Genomic DNA, 22,412 nt, shown 5'->3' with positions numbered 1-22,412 from the left:
AGCAGCTAGTAACTAGCTAGCTAACTATCGAGAACGGACATAATCGCTAAGCTGCCTTTGCTAGCTTCTGAGGACTGACCCAGGCTCAAGCTAGCCAGCTACTAGATATTCGATTGAACTTTTGGCTGTAGCTAGAGATCTAGATAGATCACTAGCTGACGTTGCTGTGTTCCCTCACACACACAGTCCTTCTTCAACAGGGGATAGGTAACGTTAGCTTACCCCATTGCAAGGCAGAATGTAGAGCGTTATATCCATGGTTTCAACTTCGAACTGGATGTAAACAAAAGCGGCGTGCTGCTGTCATGTGTGAGAGATGTCGCCAGAAACTCCAGCAACAATAGCCACAAGCAGTCGACTCGGCCAGCCCACGACTTGATGACTTATTTCTTCTCCTCTCAGTTTTATGGCGGATCGCAAAACAACATAAGACGCATCCCGCCACCTACATGCCGGAATGTGCAGCATCAGTTTGCCTGTCCACCGTGTCCCCAAATCCCAACTGACACAGCTATTCATTGACTTTAATGCAAAAGCATGCCGGCTTCAGACAGCTCTCTCTCAAAAAGTATAAAGGCTGCAGCTTAGCTATTGACACCGTAGGAATCCTGAGAACTGGCTGAACATTTGTATATATAATTGTCCGTGTAGCTTAAAAACTGTAGGCATGGCGACGAGTTAGAAAAAGTGTAAAAATGCAAAATTAGCAGCTCAAAAGTTAGAGGGTGGGCCCATACGTTTCAATGGAGAGCGCAGTTGCCGAACAAATCGTCATAGAGCCAAAACTATAAGTCACACGGCTTAGAGACTTACATTGTACGAATCAGCACAGTTGTGTGAACATTTTAATGTATAATATGTGTAAGAGCTGTTAAAACTGTAGGAGCGACAGCAGTTTACAAAACATGTAGATGTTTTCAAAATACGAGCTGCTACACTCTAGAAACTGAACATTCCACACATCCACTTCAATGTTAAAAAGGGTCCCAAACAAACTTAAATTACATAAAAACTATAAGGAATTTCAAAAATCTGAATGGTTAGTTTACTCACCTAAAGGTCCTGAACATTTTAAACTTTGAAGGAGGTTTCTAGCACAAAAAATGAAGGAGGAGATAGGTTTCAAAGCTAATGAGGGGTTTCAAGGTCTGCCATAGACTTCCATTGTAATTTTTTTTTGAGAAAAGCTGAATATTTTGAAAAGTATAAAATATATTAAAAATCTGAAATATATCCCATAAAGACCTTAACAAGCTGAACATTTTGATAGTTGAATGGTTTCTGTAGCTCAAAGTATGAAGGAGTTGAAGGCTGAAGAAGGTTTCAAAACGCCCCCATAGACTTCCATTCAAAAAAATTGTTGAAAAAGTTGAATATTTTAAAAAGTATAAAAGGTATAAAAAATCTGAAAGGATTCCGCGCATGTCCTTAACAAGCTGAACATTTTGATACTTGAATGGTTTAAGTGGCTCAAAGTATGAAGGAGCTACAGAGAGCCAAAAAACGTACGGAAGAAGAAGTAAAAAAACTAGAAAATTGCATTTCCTGCAGAAAATGCGTGTGAATGCTGAGCAGCTGAACGGAATAGCACAAGCATTGCTGAAAATGCATGAATGTGAAAAATCTGAAATGTCAAATGCATCACACCTGAATGGCTGAAAATCCTGGAAGCTGAAAAGCCTGGAAGCTGAAAAACCTTGAAGTTTCAGTTTCAGCTGAACTGTGAAACTGGCAGAATTGGAAGCTGAAGTGCATAACATAAAGAAGCTAAGAACTTAAATACATTGCTACAAAAGCTGGAAAATAAACTGTTAAACTGTAATGATGGAATGTATTGCTAAAAAGATTGGAAGCTGAAAAACCTGGAAGCTGAAATGTGAAACTGGCAGAATTGGAAGCTGAATTGCATTGCCTAAAGAAGCTAAAAACTTAAATACATTGCTATAAAAGCTGGAAGATAAACGGTAATACTGTCAAAGCTGGAACATGGAATAAATGATGGAATATATTGCTAAAAAGCTTGTAGGCTGGAAAACCTGGAAGCTTAGCTGAAATGTGAAACTGGCAGAATTGGCACTGCATTACCTAAAGAAGCTAAGAACTGAAATACTTTTAAACTTTTCAACCTGAGTAGTTTAAGCCTTGAACTGAACCTTTAGCTTGAAAGATGAGCAATAGAGTAATACTGTCAAAGCTGATGGAATACATGATGAAATGTATAGCTTAAAAGCTTGGAAGCCTGTCGGGGACATTACAGTGACCTGTGGGCAATCTCTATGCACCAGATGGTGAAGACCATGTGTCTCTAGCCCACATGGCTTGAGTTCTGTGGTTCATGGCATGGATAGTGGTGTGGTGTAAAGACTCCTCCCCCTTGGGTCAGAGCTGGTCGGGGAGAGTGCATTAACCTCTGGGCAGTCTCCTTGCACCCACTGGTGAAGACCGTGTGTCTCTAGCTCACTCAGGGGCTGAGTTGTGGGGTCTGTGGCGTGGATAGTGGCGTGGTGGCGAGACTCCGCCTCCTTGGGTCACAACCCTTCAGGGACAGTACAGTGACTTCTTGGCAATCTCCATGCACCAACCTATGAAGACCATGTGTCTCTAGCCCACTCAAGGGCTGAGTTGTGGTGTGGTCAGTGGCGTGGTGGCGAGACTCCGCCCCCATGGACAGTATAGGCCGCGCAGGGCTACCCACCTGCCTTCACCAGTGAAGACTGTGTGTCTCTAGCCACCTCAGAGGCTATGTTGTGAGGTCCGTGGCGTGGTATTGGCGTGGTGGCGAGACTCCGCCCCCTTGGGTCAGAGCCGGTAGTGAACAGTGTAGGCCGCACCACGTTACCCACCTGCCTTCCCCAGTGAAGACTATGTGTCTCAAGCTGCCTCAGAGGGTGTTTTGTGAGGTCCGTGGCGTGTTAGTGGCGTGATGGCTGGACTCCGCCCCCTTGGGTCAGAGCCAGTCTTGGACAGTGTACGCCCCTCTGGGCCTCCCACCTGCCCCCACCTGTGAAGACCATGTGTCTCTAGCCCACTCAAGGGCTGAGTTGTGGTGTCCGTGGCGTGGTGGCAAGACTCCGCCCCCTCGGGTCAGAGCCGGTCATGGACAGTGTAGGCCACACCGGGCTACCTACCTGCCTTCACCAGTGAAGACCGTGTGTCTCTAGCCACCTCAGAAGCTGTGTTGTGAGGTCCGTGGCGTGTTAGTGGCGTGTTGGTGAGACTCCGCCCCCTGGGGTCAGAGCCAGTCGGGGGCAGTGCACTGACATCCGGGCAATCTCCATGCACCCACCAGTGAAGACCGTGTGTCTCTAGCTCACTCAGAGTCTTAGTTGTGGTCTCTGTGGCGTGGATAGTGGCGTGGTGGCGAGACTACGCCCCCTTGGGTCATAGCCGGTCTTGGACAGTGTAGGCCGCGCCGGGCTACCCACCTGCTTTTACCAGTGAAGACCGTGTGTCTCTAGCCGCCTCAGAGGCTGTGTTGTGAGGTCCGTGGCGTGGATAGTGGCGTGATGGCGAGGCTCCGCCTCCTCCGGTCAGAGCAGGTCGGGGGCAGTGCAGTGACATCCGGGCAATCTCCATGCACCCAACAGTGAAGACCGTGTGTCTGTAGCTCACTCAGGGGCCGAGATGTGGGGACAGTGGCGTGGATAGTGGCGTGGTGACGAGACTCCGCCCCCTCGAGTCAGAGCCAGTCGTGGACACTGTAGGCCGTGCCGGGCTACCCACCTGCCTTCACCAGTGAAGACCGTGTGTCTCTAGCCACCTCAGAGGCTGTGTTGTGGTGTCTGTGGCGTGGATAGTGGCGTGGTGGCGAGACTCCGCCCCCTTGGGTCATAGCCGGTCTTGGACAGTGTAGGCAGTGCCGGGCTACCCACCTGCCTTCACCAGTGAAGACCGTGTGTCTCTAGCCACCTCAGAGGCTGTGTTGTGAGGTCAGTGGCGTGGATAGTGGTGTGATGGCGAGACTCCGCCCCCTCCAGTCGGAGCAGGTCGAGGGCAGTGCATTGACATCCGGGCAATCTTCATGCACCCAACAGTGAAGACCGTGTGTCTGTAGCTCACTCATGGGCTGAGATGTGGGGTCAGTGGCGTGGATAGTGGCGAGGTGGTGAGACTCCGCCCCCTTGGGTCAGAGCTGGTCGTGGACAGTGTAGGCCGTGCCGGGCTACCCACCTGCCTTCACCAGTGAGGACCGTGTGTCTCTATCCACCTCAGAGGCTGTGTTGTGAGGTCCGTGGCGTGGATAGTGGCGTGATGGCGAGACTCCGCCCCCTCTGGTCAGAGCAGGTCAGGGGCAAAGCACTGATATCCGGGGAATTGCCATGCACCCAACCGTGAAGCCGTGTCTGTAGCTCACTCAGGGGCTGAGATGTGGGGACAGTGGCGTGGTTAGTGGCGTGGTGACGAGACTCCGCCCCCTCAGGTCAGAGCCGGTCGAGGTCAGTGTACTGCTCCCCGGGCCACACACATGCACCCAACCGTGAAAACTGCATCTTTAGCCAACTCAGGGTCTGAGACGTGGGGACGGTGGCGTGGATAGTGGCGTGGTGGCGAGACTCTACCCCCTCAGATCAGAGGTTGTTGGGGGCAGGTCAGTGATTGCCAGGCTATCCCCATGCACCCCTCATCCCACCATGTGTCTATAGCCCACTCCGGGACGGAGCAGTAGCTGTAGAGGTGTTGTATGGAAGTTGAGGTTAGAAGAAGTAGCAGTGAAAAGCAGTAGGTGTTTGTTATAAGTACTGCTAGTACTACACTCAAAAATATATTAGACCACTCATCATAACTCATAGTTTTATTGAGTTCAATAGCTGAAAGAGGAGAAAAGATATTAATATGAGTTTGCAGCCTGAAAAAGAGTGTCATTCTAAATATTTATTTGAATATGAGGAAGGAAGGAAGGAAAGAAGGAAGGATGGATGGAAGAAAGGAAGGATGGAAGGAATTTGAATGCTACCACAGTAGTCATAAAAGGGTGCCTGTACAGAGAGTCTGCGCGTGTCCCCAAATTCAAATCTCAACTGACACAGAGCATCCTCTCATTCACTTCAATGGAAAGGCATGCCGGCTTTAGACAGCTCTCTCTCAAAAAGTATAAAGGCTACAGCTTAGCTATTGACATCGGAGGAATCCTGAGAACTGGCTGAACATTTGTATATATAATTGTCCGTGTAGCTTAAAAACTGTAGGCATGGCGACGAGTTAGAAAAAGTGTAAAAATGCAAAATTAGCAGCTCAAAAGTTAGAGGGTGGGCCCATACGTTTCAATGGAGAGCGCAGTTGCCGAACAAATCGTCATAGAGCCAAAACTATAAGTCACACGGCTTAGAGACTTAGATTGTACGAATCAGCACAGTTGTGTGAACGTTTTAATGTAGAATATGTGTATGAGCTGTTAAAACTGTAGGAGCGACAGCAGTTTACAAAACGTGTAGATGTTTTCAAAATACGAGCTGCTACACTCTAGAAACTGAACATTCCACACATCCACTTCAATGTTAAAAAGGGTCCCAAACAAACTTAAATTACATAAAAACTATAAGGAATTTCAAAAATCTGAATGGTTAGTTTACTCACCTAAAGGTCCTGAACATTTTAAACTTTGAAGGAGGTTTCTAGCACAAAAAATGAAGGAGGAGATAGGTTTCAAAGCTGATGAGGGGTTTCAAGGTCTGCCATAGACTTCCATTGTAATTTTTTTTTGAGAAAAGCTGAATATTTTGAAAAGTATAAAATATATTAAAAATCTGAAAGATATCCCATAAAGACCTTAACAAGCTGAACATTTTGATAGTTGAATGGTTTCTGTAGCTCAAAGTATGAAGGAGTTGAAGGCTGAAGAAGGTTTCAAAACTCCCCCATAGACTTCCATTCAAAAAAATTGTTGAAAAAGTTGAATATTTTAAAAAGTATAAAAGGTATAAAAAATCTGAAAGGATTCCGCGCATGTCCTTAACAAGCTGAACATTTTGATACTTGAATGGTTTAAGTGGCTCAAAGTATGAAGGAGCTACAGAGAGCCAAAAAACGTACGGAAGAAGAAGTAAAAAAAATAAAGAACTGGATAACAATAGTGTGAATGCTTGCAGCATTCACACTAATAAATAAAGAACTGGATAACAATAGTGTGAATGCTCTAAAGCATTCACACTAATAATAAAGAAAGAAAGAAAGAAATAGTGGGAATATCACAAGTTGGGCTAGCTTCTGCAAGCTAGCCCACCTAATAATAAAGAAAGAAAGAAAGAAAGAAAGAAATAGTGGGAATATCACAAGTTGGGCTAGCTTCTGCAAGCTAGCCCACCTAACTAGAAAATTGCATTTCCTGCAGAAAATGCGTGTGAATGCTGAGCAGCTGAACGGAATAGCAAAAGCATTGCTGAAAATGCATGAATGTGAGAAATCTGAAATGTCAAATGCATCACACCTGAATGGTTGAAAATCCTGGAAGCTGAAAAGCCTGGAAGCTGAAAAACCTTGAAGCTTAGCTGAACTGTGAAACTGGCAGAATTGGAAGCTGAAGTGCATTACATAAAGAAGCTAAGAACTTAAATACATTGCTACAAAAGCTGGAAGATAAACTGTTACACTGTAATGATGGAATGTATTGCTAAAAAGATTGGAAGCTGAAAAACCTGGAAGCTGAAATGTGAAACTGGCAGAATTGGAAGCTGAATTGCATTGCCTAAAGAAGCTAAAAACTTAAATACATTGCTATAAAAGCTGGAAGATAAACGGTAATACTGTCAAAGCTGGAACATGGAATAAATGATGGAATATATTGCTAAAAAGCTTGTAGGCTGGAAAACCTGGAAGCTTAGCTGAAATGTGAAACTGGCAGAATTGGAACTGCATAACCTAAAGAAGCTAAGAACTTAAATACTTTTAAACTTTTCAACCTGAGTAGTTTAAGCCTTGAACTGAGCCTTTAGCTTGAAAGATGAGCAATAGAGTAATACTGTCAAATCTGAAAGATGGAATAAATGATGGAATGTATAGCTTAAGAGCTTGGAAGCCTGTCGGTGACAGTACAGTGATCTCTGGGCAATCTCTATGCACCAGATGGTGAAGGCCGTGTGTCTCTAGCCCACATGGGCTGAGTTCTGTGGTCTATGGCGTGGATAGTGGCGTGGTGGAAAGACTCCGCCGCCTTGGTCACCGTTGGTCAGGGGCAGTGCATTGACCTCCGGGCAATCTCCTTAGTGAAGGCCGTGTGTCTCTAGCTCACTCAGGGGCCGAGTTGTGGGGTCTGTGGTGTAGATAGTGGCGTGGTGGCGAGACTCCCCCTCCTTGGGTCACAACATGTCGGGGACAGTACAGTGACCTCTTGGCAATCTCCATGCACCCACCCGTGAAGACCATGTGTCTCTAACCCGGTCTGAGTTGTGTTGTCCGTGGCATGTTCAGTGGTGTGGTGAAGAGACTCCGCCCCCTCGGGTCAGAGCCGGTAATGGCCAGTGTAGGCCGTGCCGACCTGTCTTCACCAGTGAAGACCGTGTGTCTCTTGCCACCTCAGAGGCTGTGTTGTGAGGTCCGTGGCGTGGTAGTGGCATGTTGGTGAGACTCCGCCCCCTTGGGTCAGAGCTGGTCATGGACAGTATAGGCCGCACTTGGCTATCCACCTGCCTTCACCAGTGAAGACCGTGTGTCTCTAGCCACCTCAGAGGCTGTGTTGTGAAGTCCGTGGCGTGGATAGTGGCGTGATTGCGAGACTCCGCCCCCTCGGGTCAGAGCCGGTTGTGGACAGTGTAGGCCGCACCGGACTACCCACCTGCCTTCACCAGTGACGACCGTGTGTCTCTAGCCACCTCAGAGGCTGTGTTGTGAGGTCCGAGGCGTGGTAGTGGCGTGGTGGCGAGACTCCGCCCCCTCGGGTCAGAGCCGGTTTTGGACAGTATAGGCCGCACTGGGCTACCCACCTGCCTTCACCAGTGAAGGCCGTGTGTCTCTAGCCACCTCAGAGGCTGTGTTGTGAGGTCCGTGGCGTGGATAGTGGCGTGATTGCGAGACTCCGCCCCCTCGGGTCAGAGCTGGTTGTGGACAGTGTAGGCCGCACCGGACTACCCACCTGCCTTCACCAGTGACGACCGTGTGTCTCTAGCCACCTCAGAGGCTGTGTTGTGAGGTCCGAGGCGTGGTAGTGGCGTGGTGGCGAGACTCCGCCCCCTCCGGTCAGAGCCAGTCGTGGACAGTGTAGACCGCACCGGGTTACCCACCTGCCTTCACCAGTGAAGACCGTGTGTCTCTAGCTGCCTCAGAGGCTGTGTTGTGAGGTGCGTGGCGTATTAGTGGCATGATGGCGAGACTCCGCCCCCTTGGGTCCGAGCCGGTCTTGGACAGTGTACGCTGCTCTGGGCCTCCCACCTGCCCCCACCGGCAATGACCCTGTGTCCTTAGCCCACTCAGGGTCTGAGTTGTGGGGTGCGTGGCGTGGATAGTGGCGTGGTGGCGAGACTCCGCCCCCTTGGGTCATAGCCGGTCTTGGACAGTGTAGGGCGTGCCGGGCTACCCACCTGCCTTCACCAGTGAAGACCGTGTGTCGCTAGCCACCTGAGAGGCTGTGTTGTGAGGTCCGTGGCGTGGATAGTGGCATGATGGCGAGACTCCGCCCCCTCCGGTGAGAGCAGGTCGGCGGCAGTGCACTGACATCCGGGCAATCTCCATGCACCCTACAGTGAAGACCGTGTGTCTGTATCTCACTCAGGGGTTGAGATGTGGGGACAGTGGCGTGAATAGTGGCGTGGTGACGAGACTCCGCCCCATCGGGTCAGAGCCGGTCGAGGACAGTCTACTGCTCCCCGGGCCACCCACATGCACCCAACCGTGAAAACGGCATCTTTAGCCAACTCAGGGTCTGAGATGTGGGGACGGTGGCGTGGATAGTGGCGTGGTGGCGAGACTCCGCCCCCTCAGGTCAGAGGTTGTGGGGGGCAGGTCAGTGATTGCCAGGCCATCCCCATGCATTGGAGACCGTGTGTCTATAGCCCACTCCGGGGCCGAGCAGTAGCTGTAGAGGTGTTGTATGGAAGTTGAGGTTAGAAGAAGTAGCAGTGAAAAGCAGTAGGTGTTTGTTATAAGTACTGCTAGTACTACACTCAAAAATAGATTAGACCACTCATCATAACTGATAGTTTTATTGAGTTCAATAGCTGAAAGAGGAGAAAATATATTAATATGAGTTTGCAGCCTGAAAAAGAGTGTCATTCTAAATATTTCTTTGAATATGAGGAAGGAAGGAAGGAAGGAAGGAAGGAAGGAAGGAAGGAAAGAAAGAAGGAAGGATGGATGGAAGAAAGGAAGGATGGAAGGAAGGATGGAAGGAAGGAATATGAATGCTACCACAGTTGTCATAAAAGGGTGCCTGTACAGAGAGCATGCACGTGTCCCCAAATTCAAATCTCAACTGACACTGTGAGCATCCTCTCATTCACTTCAATGGAAAGGCATGCCGGCTTCAGACAGCTCTCCCTCAAAAAGTATGAAGGTCACAGCCTAGATATTGACACCCTAGGAATCCTGAGAAAATGCTGAACATTTAAGGCTATGATATGTCCATGTAGCTTAAAAACTGTAGGCATGGCGACGAGTTAGAAAAAGTGTAAAAATGCAAAATTAGCAGCTCAAAAGTTAGAGGGTGGGCCCATACGTTTCAATGGAGAGCGCAGTTGCCGAACAAATCGTCATACAGCCAAAACTATTAGTCACATGGCTTAGAGACTTACATTGTACGAATCAGCACAGTTGTGTGAACGTTTTAATGTAGAAAATGTGTATGAGCTGTTAAAACTGTAGGAGCGACAGCAGTTTACAAAACGTGCAGATGTTTTCAAAATACGAGCTGCTACACTGTAAAAACTGAACATTCCACACATCCACTTCAATGTTAAAAAGGGTCCCAAACAAACTTAAATTACATAAAAACTAAAAGGAATTTCAAAAATCTGAATGGTTAGTTTACTCACCTTAAGGTCCTGAACATTTTAAACTTTGAAGGAGGTTTCTAGCACAAAAAATGAAGGAGGAGATAGGTTTCAAAGCTGAAGAGAATTTCAAGGTCCAGCCATAGACTTCCATTGTAAAAAAAATATTGAAAAAGCTGAATATTTTAAAAAGTAGAAAAGATATTAAAAATCTGAAAGATATCCCACAAAGACCTTAAAGAGCTGAACATTTTGATAGTTGAATGGTTTCTGTAGCTCAAAGTATGAAGGAGTTGAAGGCTGAAGAAGGTTTCAAAACTCCCCCATAGACTTCCATTCAAAAGAATTGTTGAAAAAGTTGAATATTTTAAAAAGTATAAAAGGTATAAAAAATCTGAAAGGATTCCGCGCATGTCCTTAACAAGCTGAACATTTTGATACTTGAATGGTTTAAATAGCTCAAAGTATGAAGGAGCTACAGAGAGCCAAAAAACGTACGGAAGAAGAAGTAAGAATAAACTAGAAAATTGCATTTCCTGCAGAAAATGCGTGTGAATGCTGAGCAGCTGAACGGAATAGCAAAAGCATTGCTGAAAATGCATGAATGTGAAAAATCTGAAATGTCAAATGCATCACACCTGAATGGTTGAAAATCCTGGAAGCTGAAAAGCCTGGAAGCTGAAAAACCTTGAAGCTTAGCTGAACTGTGAAACTGGCAGAATTGGAAGCTGAAGTGCATTACATAAAGAAGCTAAGAACTTAAATACATTGCTACAAAAGCTGGAAGATAAACTGTTACACTGTAATGATGGAATGTATAGCTAAAAAGATTGGAAGCTGAAAAACCTGGAAGCTGAAATGTGAAACTGGCAGAATTGGAAGCTGAATTGCATTGCCTAAAGAAGCTAAAAACTTAAATACATTGCTATAAAAGCTGGAAGATAAACGGTAATACTGTCAAAGCTGGAACATGGAATAAATGATGGAATATATTGCTAAAAAGCTTGTAGGCTGGAAAACCTGGAAGCTTAGCTGAAATGTGAAACTGGCAGAATTGGAACTGCATAACCTAAAGAAGCTAAGAACTTAAATACTTTTAAATTTTTCAACCTGAGTAGTTTAAGCCTTGAACTGAGCCTTTAGCTTGAAAGATGAGCAATAGAGTAATACTGTCAAATCTGAAAGATGGAATAAATGATGGAATGTATAGCTTAAGAGCTTGGAAGCCTGTCGGTGACAGTACAGTGATCTCTGGGCAATCTCTATGCACCAGATGGTGAAGGCCGTGTGTCTCTAGCCCACATGGGCTGAGTTCTGTGGTCCATGGCGTGGATAGTGGCGTGGTGGAAAGACTCCGCCGCCTTGGTCACCGTTGGTCAGGGGCTTTGACCTCCGGGTAATCTCCTTAGTGAAGGACGTGTGTCTCTAGCTCACTCAGGGGCCGAGTTGTGGGGTCTGTGGTGTAGATAGTGGCGTGGTGGCGAGACTCCCCCTCCTTGGGTCACAACATGTCGGGGACAGTACAGTGACCTTCACCCACCCGTGAAGACCATGTGTCTCTAACCCGGTCTGAGTTGTGTTGTCCGTGGCATGTTCAGTGGTGTGGTGAAGAGACTCCGCCCCCTCGCGTCAGAGCCGGTAATGGCCAGTGTAGGCCGTGCCGACCTGTCTTCACCAGTGAAGACCGTGTGTCTCTAGCCACCTCAGAGGCTGTGTTGTGAGGTCTGTGGCGTGGATAGTGGCGTGATTGCGAGACTCCGCCCCCTCGGGTCAGAGCCGGTTGTGGACAGTGTAGGCCGCACCGGACTACCCACCTGCCTTCACCAGTGACGACCGTGTGTCTCTAGCCACCTCAGAGGCTGTGTTGTGAGGTCCGAGGCGTGGTAGTGGCGTGGTGGCGAGACTCCGCCCCCTCGGGTCAGAGCCAGTCGTGGACAGTGTAGACCGCACCGGACTACCCACCTGCCTTCACCAGTGACGACCGTGTGTCTCTAGCCACCTCAGAGGCTGTGTTGTGAGGTCCGAGGCGTGGTAGTGGCGTGGTGGCGAGACTCCGCCCCCTCGGGTCAGAGCCAGTCGTGGACAGTGTAGACCGCACCGGGTTACCCACCTGCCTTCACCAGTGAAGACCGTGTGTCTCTAGCTGCCTCAGAGGCTGTGTTGTGAGGTGCGTGGCGTATTAGTGGCATGATGGCGAGACTCCGCCCCCTTGGGTCCGAGCCGGTCTTGGACAGTGTACGCTGCTCTGGGCCTCCCACCTGCCCCCACCGGCAATGACCCTGTGACCACAGGGGCTGAGATGTGGGGACAGTGGCGTGGATAGTGGCGTGGAGACGAGACTCCGCCCCCTCAGGTCAGAGCTGGTCGAGGAGAGTGTACTGCTCCCCGGGCCACCCACATGCACCCAACCGTGAAAACTGCATCTTTAGCCAACTCAGGGTCTGAGATGTTGGGACGGTGGCGTGGATAGTGGCGTGGTGGCAAGATTCCGCCCCCTCAGGTCAGAGGTTGTTGGGGGCAGGTCAGTGATTGCCAGGCCATCCCCATGCACCCCTCATCCCACCATGTGTCTATAGCCCACTCCGGGGCCGAGCAGTAGATGTGGAGGTGTTGTATGGAAGTTGAGGTTAGAAGCAGTAGTAGTGAAAAGCAGTAGGTGTTTGTTATAAGTACTGCTAGTACTACACTCAAAATTGGATTAGACCACTCATCATAACTCATAGTTTTATTGAGTTCAATAGCTGAAAGAGGAGAAAATATATTAATATGAGTTTACAGCCTGAAAAAGTGTCATTCTGAATATTTCTTTGAATATAAGTAAGGAAGGAAGGAAGGAAAGAAGGATGGATGAAAGGAAGGAAGGATGGAAGGAAGGAAGGATGGAAGGATGGAAGAAAGGAATATGAATGCTGCCACAGTAGTCATAAAAGGGTGCCTGTACAGAGAGCCTGCGCGTGTCCCCAAATTCAAATCTCAACTGACACTGTGAGCATCCTCTCATTCACTTCAATGGAAAGGCATGCCGGCTTCAGACAGCTCTCCCTCAAAAAGTATGAAGGTCACAGCCTAGATATTGACACCCTATGAATCCTGAGAAAATGCTGAACATTTGTATATATAATTGTCCGTGTAGCTTAAAAACTGTAGCCATGGCGACGAGTTAGAAAAAGTGTAAAAATGCAAAATGAGCAGCTCAAAAGTCAGAGTGTGGGCCAATACGTTTCAATGAGGAGCGCAGTTGCCGAACGAAACGTCATAGAGCAAAAACTATAAGTCACACGGCTTAGAGACTTAGATTGTACGAATCAGCACAGTTGTGTGAACGTTTTAATGTAGAATATGTGTATGAGCTGTTAAAACTGTAGGAGCAACAGCAGTTTACAAAACGTGTAGATGTTTTCAAAATACGAGCTGCTACACTCTAGAAACTGAACATTCCACACATCCACTTCAATGTTAAAAAGGGTCCCAAACAAACTTAAATTACATAAAAACTATAAGGAATTTCAAAAATCTGAATGGTTAGTTTACTCACATAAAGGTCCTGAACATTTTAAACTTTGAAGGAGGTTTCTAGCACAAAAAATGAAGGAGGAGATAGGTTTCAAAGCTGATGAGGGGTTTCAAGGTCTGCCCATAGACTTCCATTATAAAAAAATGTTGAAAAAAGCTGAATATTTTAAAAATTATGAAAGTTATTAAAAATCTGAAATATATCCCATAAAGACCTTAACAAGCTGAACATTTTGATAATTGAATGGTTTCTGTAGCTCAAAGTATGAAGGAGCTGAAGGCTGAAGAAGATTTCAAAACTCCCCCATTGACTTCCATTCAAAAAAATTGTTGAAAAAGTTGAATATTTTAAAAAGTATAAAAGGTATAAAAAATCTGAAAATATTCCGCGCATGTCCTTAACAAGCTGAACATTTTGATACTTGAATGGTTTAAGTGGCTCAAAGTATGAAGGAGCTACAGAGAGCCAAAAAACGTACGGAAGAAGAAGTAAAAAAAATAAAGAACTGGATAACAATAGTGTGAATGCTCTAAAGCATTCACACTAACTAGAAAAATTGCATTTCCTGCAGAAAATGCGTGTGAATGCTGAGCAGCTGAACGGAATAGCAAAAGCATTGCTGAAAATGCTTGAATGTGAGAAATCTGAAATGTCAAATGCATCACACCTGAATGGTTGAAAATCCTGGAAGCTGAAAAGCCTGGAAGCTGAAAAACCTTGAAGCTTAGCTGAACTGTGAAACTGGCAGAATTGGCAGCTGAAGTGCATTACATAAAGAAGCTAAGAACTTAAATACATTGCTACAAAAGCTGGAAGATAAACTGTTACACTGTAATGATGGAATGTATTGCTTAAAAGATTGGAAGCTGAAAAACCTGGAAGCTGAAATGTGAAACTGGCAGAATTGGAGGCTGAATTGCATTGCCTAAATAAGCTAAAAGCTTAAATACATTGCTACAAAAGCTGGAAGATAAACTGTAATACTGTCAAAGCTGGAACATGGAATAAATGATGGAATATATTGCTAAAAAGCTTGTAGTCTGGAAAACCTGGAAGCTTCGCTGAAATGTGAAACTGGCAGAATTGGAACTGCATAACCTAAAGAAGCTAAGAACTTAAATACTTTTAAACTTTTCAACCTGAGTAGTTTAAGCCTTGAACTGAGCCTTTAGCTTGAAAGATGAGCAATAGAGTAATACTGTCAAATCTGAAAGATGGAATAAATGATGGAATGAATAGCTTAAGAGCTTGGAAGCCTGTCGATGACAGTACAGTGATCTCTGGGCAATCTCTATGCACCAGATGGTGAAGGCCGTGTGTCTCTAGCCCACATGGGCTGAGTTCTGTGGTCCATGGCGTGGATAGTGGCGTGGTGGAAAGACTCCACCGCCTTGGTCACCGTTGGTCAGGGGCAGTGCTTTGACCTCCGGGCAATCTCCTTAGTGAAGGCCGTGTGTCTCTAGTTCACTCAGGGGCCGAGTTGTGGGGTCTGTGGTGTAGATAGTGGCGTGGTGGCGAGACTCCCCCTCCTTGGGTCACAACATGTCGGGGACAGTACAGTGACCTCTTGGCAATCTCCATGCACCCACCCGTGAAGACCATGTGTCTCTAACCCGGTCTGAGTTGTGTTGTCCGTGGCATGTTCAGTGGTGTGGTGAAGAGACTCCGCCCCCTCGGGTCAGAGCCGGTAATGGCCAGTGTAGACCGCGCCGACCTGTCTTCACCAGTGAAGACCATGTGTCTCTTGCCACCTCAGAGGCTGTGTTGTAAGGTCCGTGGCGTGGTAGTGGCGTGGTGGCGAGACTCCGCCCCCTCGGGTCAGAGCCGGTTGTGGACAGTGTAGACCGCACCGGGTTACCCACCTGCCTTCACCAGTGAAGACCGTGTGTCTCTAGCTGCCTCAGAGGCTGTGTTGAGGTGCGTGGCGTATTAGTGGCATGATGGCGAGACTCCGCCCCCTTGGGTCCGAGCCGGTCTTGGACAGTGTACGCTGCTCTGGGCCTCCCACCTGCCCCCACCGGCAATGACCCTGTGTCCTTAGCCCACTCAGGGTCTGAGTTGTGGGGTGCGTGGCGTGGATAGTGGCGTGGTGGCGAGACTCCGCCCCCTTGGGTCAGAGCTGGTCGTGGACAGTGTAGGCCGTGCCGGGCTACCCACCTGCCTTCACCAGTGAGGACCGTGTGTCTCTATCCACCTCAGAGGCAGTGTTGTGAGGTCCGTGGCATGGATAGTGGCGTGATGGCGAGACTCCGCCCCCTCTGGTCAGAGCAGGTCGGGGGCAATGCACTGACATCCGGGGAATTGCCATGCACCCAACAGTGAAGCCGTGTCTGTAGCTCACTCAGGGACTGAGATGTGGGGACAGTGGCGTGGATAGTGGCGTGGAGACGAGACTCCGCCCCCTCAGGTCAGAGCTGGACGAGGAGAGTGTACTGCTCCCCGGGCCACCCACATGCACCCAACCGTGAAAACTGCATCTTTAGCCAACTCAGGGTCTGAGATGTTGGGACGGTGGCGTGGATAGTGATAGAAAAATATGCCAGATTTCGCTGCGCGCATCAGCTTTATCGACAAGCTGTGGACGGTCGACATTTGTACTTGTAGCCATCTCAGGTTAGCTACCGTCCTCTCGAACATGCTGCGTGCATATGAGGGGGAAAACTGTTGCGTTGCTCACTGCAGAGTGAGAGAGCGAGGAGAGAGAGCGCACACACCCACACACACACACACACATACACACACGCCCACACACACACACACACACACCCACACGCACACATACTGCCCCGCGACTCGGGAATCTTGGGAGAGAGAAGCAGAGCGCTATAGCCTACAAACAAATACGGCTTCACTGTCGCATGAACGCGACTCAATATATACGGCTCTTATTAAAACACTGTCTTTCTTAAAGTATCGATACTTTAAATTTGGGTATTGTACCGTTTTTGATTGTACCGTTTTTGTACTTTCCTAGTATCGATACACCGTGCAACACTACTGTGCTGTGTGATTAACAGGGGCCCTGAGCCCTGTTCGACCTCAGCGTCAGTCTCACCTCTCCTCATTTGCTGTCCTCGTCCAGGCTGACCACCATTTTGAAGTGTAGTCCTTCCTTCAACACGCCTCCCCGCTGGTGTGGTCCAGCAGCATGTCTGAGGGGAGGGAAGACAGTTAACAGACAGACAGACAGAGTTAACAGAGTTGAAGACAGACAGACAGAGACAGAGTTGACAGAGTTGAAGACAGACAGAGTTGAAGACAGACAGACAGAGTTGAAGACAGACAGACACAGACAGAGTTGAAGACAGAGACAGACAGACAGACAGACACACCCACACGTCTGTCTCGTCTTGCCCAGGCTGGTGGACGTGGTGAGGTTGGGGCTGTAAGTCCAGGGCCAGAAGTGGGTGTGTGGGAGGAGGCAGGAGGAGATGGAGGCCTGCAACCCTGACTCTCCAGCTTCAGACGGTCGTTCTCTGCCTTCAGCTCTCTCTCTCTCTCCCTGGGAGAACACAGCACACAGCTGTTAGTCAACATCATAGCTCAGAAGATCAATCAATCAATCAATCAATCAAAGCTTTATTTGTATAGCGCATTTCATACCCAGAGGCAACACAATGCGCTTTAAGTGAGCTGTAAAAAAATCTTCCCTGACCCCTCTCAACAAGGCGATCGAGCAAGCTCCTGGAGTATGTTTGTCTACCGGCTAAGAACATTTATAAAGCAATAAATAACATTAAATTACATTTTCAGAGTAAAAGAGGCTAATAACATCATAGGAGAGACATGGCAAACACTGGTGTATGTCTGTGTGTGCGTGAATGTGCCTGGGCCCAGATAGAGGCAGGGGTCAGGGGTAGGGTCGGGGTAGGAAAAGGATACGGACCCGGGTTAGGGTGAGGGGATCTGAGCCCAGGACTGGTGTATGTCTGTGTGTGTGTGAGTGTGCCTGGGTCCAGGTAGAGGCAGGGGTCAGGGGTAGGGTGGGGGTAGTAAGAGGATACGGACCCGGGTTAGGGTGAGGGGAAGGGGGTACTGGGCCCAGGCCTAAAGCCAGAAGTGGACAGGTGTATGTCGGTGTGTACGTGTGTGTGTGTGTTAACTAATTGCTACGACATCCACAGCAGACACAGGGGTATCTATCGGACTCAGGGTGGTCTGCTGGTGACAGTGGGGCATCCACTGGACCTGGTTAGAAGATAGAAGGGAGAGAGAGAGGCACTAGGGAGAGGGGAGGCAGAACAGGGTTAGTAGCACACAGAGCCATATATAGAGCCATACATTACGTCAAACTACATTTTCAGAGCAAGAAAGGCTAAGAGCATCATGGGAGAGGTGTGGCAAACACTGATGTGTGTCTGTGTGTGTGTGCGTGCCTGGGCCCAGATAGAGGCAGGGGTTGGGGTAGGGTGGGGGTAGGAAAAGCATACGGACCCGGGTTAGGGTGAGGGGATCTGAGCCCAGGACTGGTGTATATCTGTGTGTGTGTGAGCGTGAGTGTGCCTAGGTCCAGGTAGAGGCAGGGGTCAGGGGAAGGGTGGGGTAGGAAAAGGATACGGACCCGGGTTAGGGTGAGGGGATCCGAGCCCAGGACTGGTGTATGTCTGTGTGTGTGTGAGCGTGAGTGTAAGTGTGCCTGGGTCCAGTTAGAGGCAGGGGTCGGGGGTAGGGTGGGGGTGGGAAAAGGATACGGACCCGGGTTAGGGTGAGGGGAACTGGGCCCAGGTCCAGGCCTAAGCCGGATGTGGACTGGTGTGTGTCTGTGTGTACGTGTGTGTGTTAACTAAGTACTACAACATCCACAGCTGACACGGGTGTATCTATCGGACTCAGGGTGGTCTGCGGGCGACAGTGGGGCATCCACTGGACCTGGTTAGAAGGTAGGAGGGAGAGAGAGAGGCACTAGGGGAGGTAGAAAACGGTTAGTAGCACGCTGAGCCATTTAAGCAACACAGATATCGGAGCAGTACAAGCCTGTTTCAGGGCAACCAGCTTCTGTACACAACTTGATATACATACAGTGCATGGCAGGATATACACCAATGTATACAGAGGATTCACAGGTAGGTTTGAGGCTGCCTTTCTGTGGCTCAAGGTCCTAGCTAGTGATTGTAGGCTAGGCCGAAAAGGTACGTCTTGAGGTCTCGCTTGAAGACCTCCGTTGTTTCGGCCCTTCTTAGGCACTCCGGTAGGGTGTTCCAGAGGTTGGGGGCATAGAAACTAAAAGCTGCCTCTCCGTGTTTCTTGGTCCTGGCTTTTGGAACTGTTAAAAGTTCAGTACCTGAGGATCTGAGTGGTCTGTTGGGCATGTACTTAACAAGCATGTTTGAAATATATTCTGGTGAGTGACTGTGGAGAGATGTATAGACTAGTAATAGTATTTTAAAGTCTATTCTAGAGTTGACTGGTAACCAGTGTAGTGATTTTAAGGCTGGTGTGATGTGTGCCCTTCGTCTAGTCTTAGTGAGGACTCGTGCTGCAGCATTCTGTATCATTTGTAGCTTAGAGATTGCTTTCTTTGGTAAGAAGATGTGTGTGTGGGGTCGTGTTACCTGTGTAGTTGAGTGTGTGTGTGGCGTTACCTGCATGCAGCTCAGACTCTCTGAGCTGGTCATCATCACCATCAGTGTGCAATTTGGGGGCTGGGATTTCCAACCCTCTGCTCTACTCATGCCCACCTCTGGTCATTTATTTTCATCCCTGGGGGATACAATTTATCCCACCTGCTGGTAGTCTGGGGTCACTATAGTGATGCAAGTCCCTGATACTGTATCCTCGACGCTGTGCTGACGGACTGGGTCCACATAGCTGATGTCCTCCTACAGGAAACACAAACAAACACACACAAGATATATTACATTACAGTCATTTAGCAGACGCTTTTATCCAAAGCGACTAACAATAATTGCATTTAACGTAGGAAGAGCCAATGTACTACTACTTGCCAGAACTCAAGTGCATCTTCTCTATAAAACAAGTGACTAAGAGCATAATCTAGTGCTGAAGGCAAAGTGCAAGAATAGCAATCTAAAGTACAGTGCAATATAATATAATACAATAAAATACAATAAGTGCTTAGGCGGGAGGATTGTTGTAGTACTTCTTGAAGAGATGAGTTTTGAGCAGAAAAGGCTTAGGGCCCATGTGCACATTAGCGCCTTTTCCTGAGCGCCTGCACCTTTTGTCGAATGTTTTCAATGATGAGAGCGCTGGCGGCCGCCTGGAGAAAGGCGCTGCACCCGGGGTCTGTTTCTGCCCTTCTTAATTACTCTGGCAAGGTGCTCCAGAGGTTGGGGGCATAGAAGCTGAAAGCTGCCTCTCCACTCTCTGTGTCTCTTTGTCCTGGCTTTTGGAACCGTTAGCAGTTCAGTACCTGAGGACCTGAGTGGTCTGTTGGGCATGTACCTGACAAGCATGTCTGAAATGTATTCAGGTCTGTCGCTGTGAAGAGATTTATAGCATTTGAAGTCAATTCTAGAACTGAGAGGTAACCAGTGTAGTGATTTTAAGACTGGTGTGATATGTTCCCTACATCTAGTCTTAGTGAGAACTCGTGCTGCAGCATTCTGTATCATTTGTAGTTTAGAGATTGGTTTCTTTGGTAGGACAGATAGTAGAGCATTGAAGTAGTCCAGCCTGCTTGTGATGAAAGCATGCATTAGTCTTTCGGTGTCAGCCTGAGAGAGAAACGGTTGCACCATGGCAATGTTTCTTAAAAGGTAAAAAGATGTCTTGGCAATATTCTTGATGTGGGTTTCGAAATTTTGATCTGAGTAAGTATGGGCCAGAGTTGTGTGTGTGGTCAGGAGGGAGGAGATGATGGAGGCCTGGGGCTGGGCTCGGCTGAAGCCCTGAGTGTCCAGCTTCAGACTGTCGTTCTCTGCCTTCAGCCTCTCTCTCTCGGAACACGGCACACAGCTGTTAGTTAACACCATAGCTTAGAAGATGTGTGTGTGGGATCGTCTTACCTGTGTAGTTGAGAGTGTGTGTGTGGTGTTACCCGCATGCGGCTCTTAGACTAAGTCTGTCCAGCTGTTGGCGGAGCTGAGCGCCTCAAGGCGGATAATGTCAGCTTCATCTCCTTCTCACTGAGCTCACTGGTCTCCGCTTCCTTATCCAAACAGTCCCGACAGCCTGTGCAGACAGACACACAAAATTGTGACCTCCTACAACCGCACATGACCACCACCACTAACACCGTTTTAGACCAGATACACCATTGAAAAGCTAGTAATTCAATATGGACGGTATTAATGCTTGAAGAGTTAGATTACCAATTCAACACATCCTCTGGTTGTTGGTAATTCAAGTGCCTCTCTTCAATTGTTACCAGGTGAGAATCGGAATAAGAGAAAATTAGAATTGAAAGTTGAGTGTGAGTAGAGCCCATCGTAACGCACTGAAACCTGACGTCTGGATCACAGTGGGGTTTCACTCTGGGAGACAGCTTGTGTTTGAGAGATGACTCAGAGTCACGTTGGAAGGCAGCAGGTGAAAAACACTGCTGGAGATGTAGAGTAATACAGAGAGAAAATAGAGGAGAAGAAGAGGAGAGGAAGTAGAAGAAGAGAAGGAGAAGGAAACAGGAAGAGCATTAGTAACACAATGGGCTTTGACATTGCAGCAGTTTAAACCCAGCATAGCACGGGACTGACAGGAAAGACCCTGAAGAGGGGGAGAAGGGGAGGGAAGAGGGGGGGGAGGGAGGGAAGAGGGAGGGAAGAGGGGGGGAGGGAGGGAGGGAAGAGGGGGGGGGGGAGAGGGGGGGGGGAGAGGGGGGAGGAGGAGGGGGGGGAGGAGGAGGGGGGGGAGAGGGGGGAGAGGGGGGAGGAGGAGGGGGGGGAGAGGGGGGAGGAGGAGGGGGGGGGAGAGGGGGGAGGAGGAGAGGGGGGGGGGAGGAGGAGAGGGGGGGGGGGGGGAGGAGGAGAGGGGGGGGGGGGAGGGGGGGGGTAAGAGTGTGAGATGGAGGGAAAGAGAAACCAATATTCTGACTGTTGTGTGAGCCAGAAGTGTTAGGCTACATGATCAGTAAGAATCATGACATAGCAGGGTATATCCCACAAACACATCTGACTTGGCTTGAAGCCCAGATCAGATCGGCAAAGCAACGCAACTAAACAGTTGAGAACGTTGCGAACTTGCGGAGAATGCAGCCTGAAACTGAACAACTGCGATTTGACAAGATATATGTTTTGAGACGCCGTGCAACGCATTGGGGTAATTCAGATTGCTGCATCTTTTCTCCGCTACTACTGGCCTGGTCCATAGCTACTTGACATTGGCTCAACATACTTGCAAGCTATCATTCGCTGGCTAGTTAGCAACCAAGCTTCAGGATGAGCACATTAGCTAAGTTATATTAGGTAGCTAGCCAGTGATTTAAGCAATAGCTAACAGGCGTAGCATAGCTCGCTAACGTTAGCTAGCTAACTAAGCTAACAGGAAACTCACCGTGTGGTCACTGGTGTCCGTTGATGTTCTGACAAAACTCCACAAAGTAATTTATGCGTCTTTTATCCATCATGCGGTTTTATACATCACATTACATCCAGTGACTTGTACTGTCAACAGAGCCGGAGATGCTTAGATTCATCCGCGTCCCATTTTTGTTTTGATCACCAAACATTTCTAGCTACTATCAATCTGGAAAGCACTTTTGCGTTGTTGTTGTTGTGTCGACCTGTGACCGGAAGTGGCGCTTCTTCTTCTGTGGTAGCCTAAGCCTACAAACCTCCCGATTCCCAAAGTTCACGTTTACAAACATATGAGGCTGCTATTAATGCAAATATATCAATTTCCAGGTATCCTGAATTAACAGCTTTTCACAACGTTAGCTAGATAGTTAGCTAGTTGATAGCATTCAACTCCGACTTTTAACTCTCTAGCTAAAAAGCTAGTCTAGCTACGTAGCTACAGTGGACGTTTTAGCTATAGCTATCAGCTCCCTCGTTCACTTCAATGGGAAAGCATGCCGATTTCAG

Source organism: Borostomias antarcticus, assembly GCF_949987555.1.
Source record: "Borostomias antarcticus genome assembly, chromosome: 35".
Taxonomy (NCBI): domain Eukaryota; kingdom Metazoa; phylum Chordata; class Actinopteri; order Stomiiformes; family Stomiidae; genus Borostomias; species Borostomias antarcticus.
Note: the sequence above shows the minus strand (reverse complement) of the source record.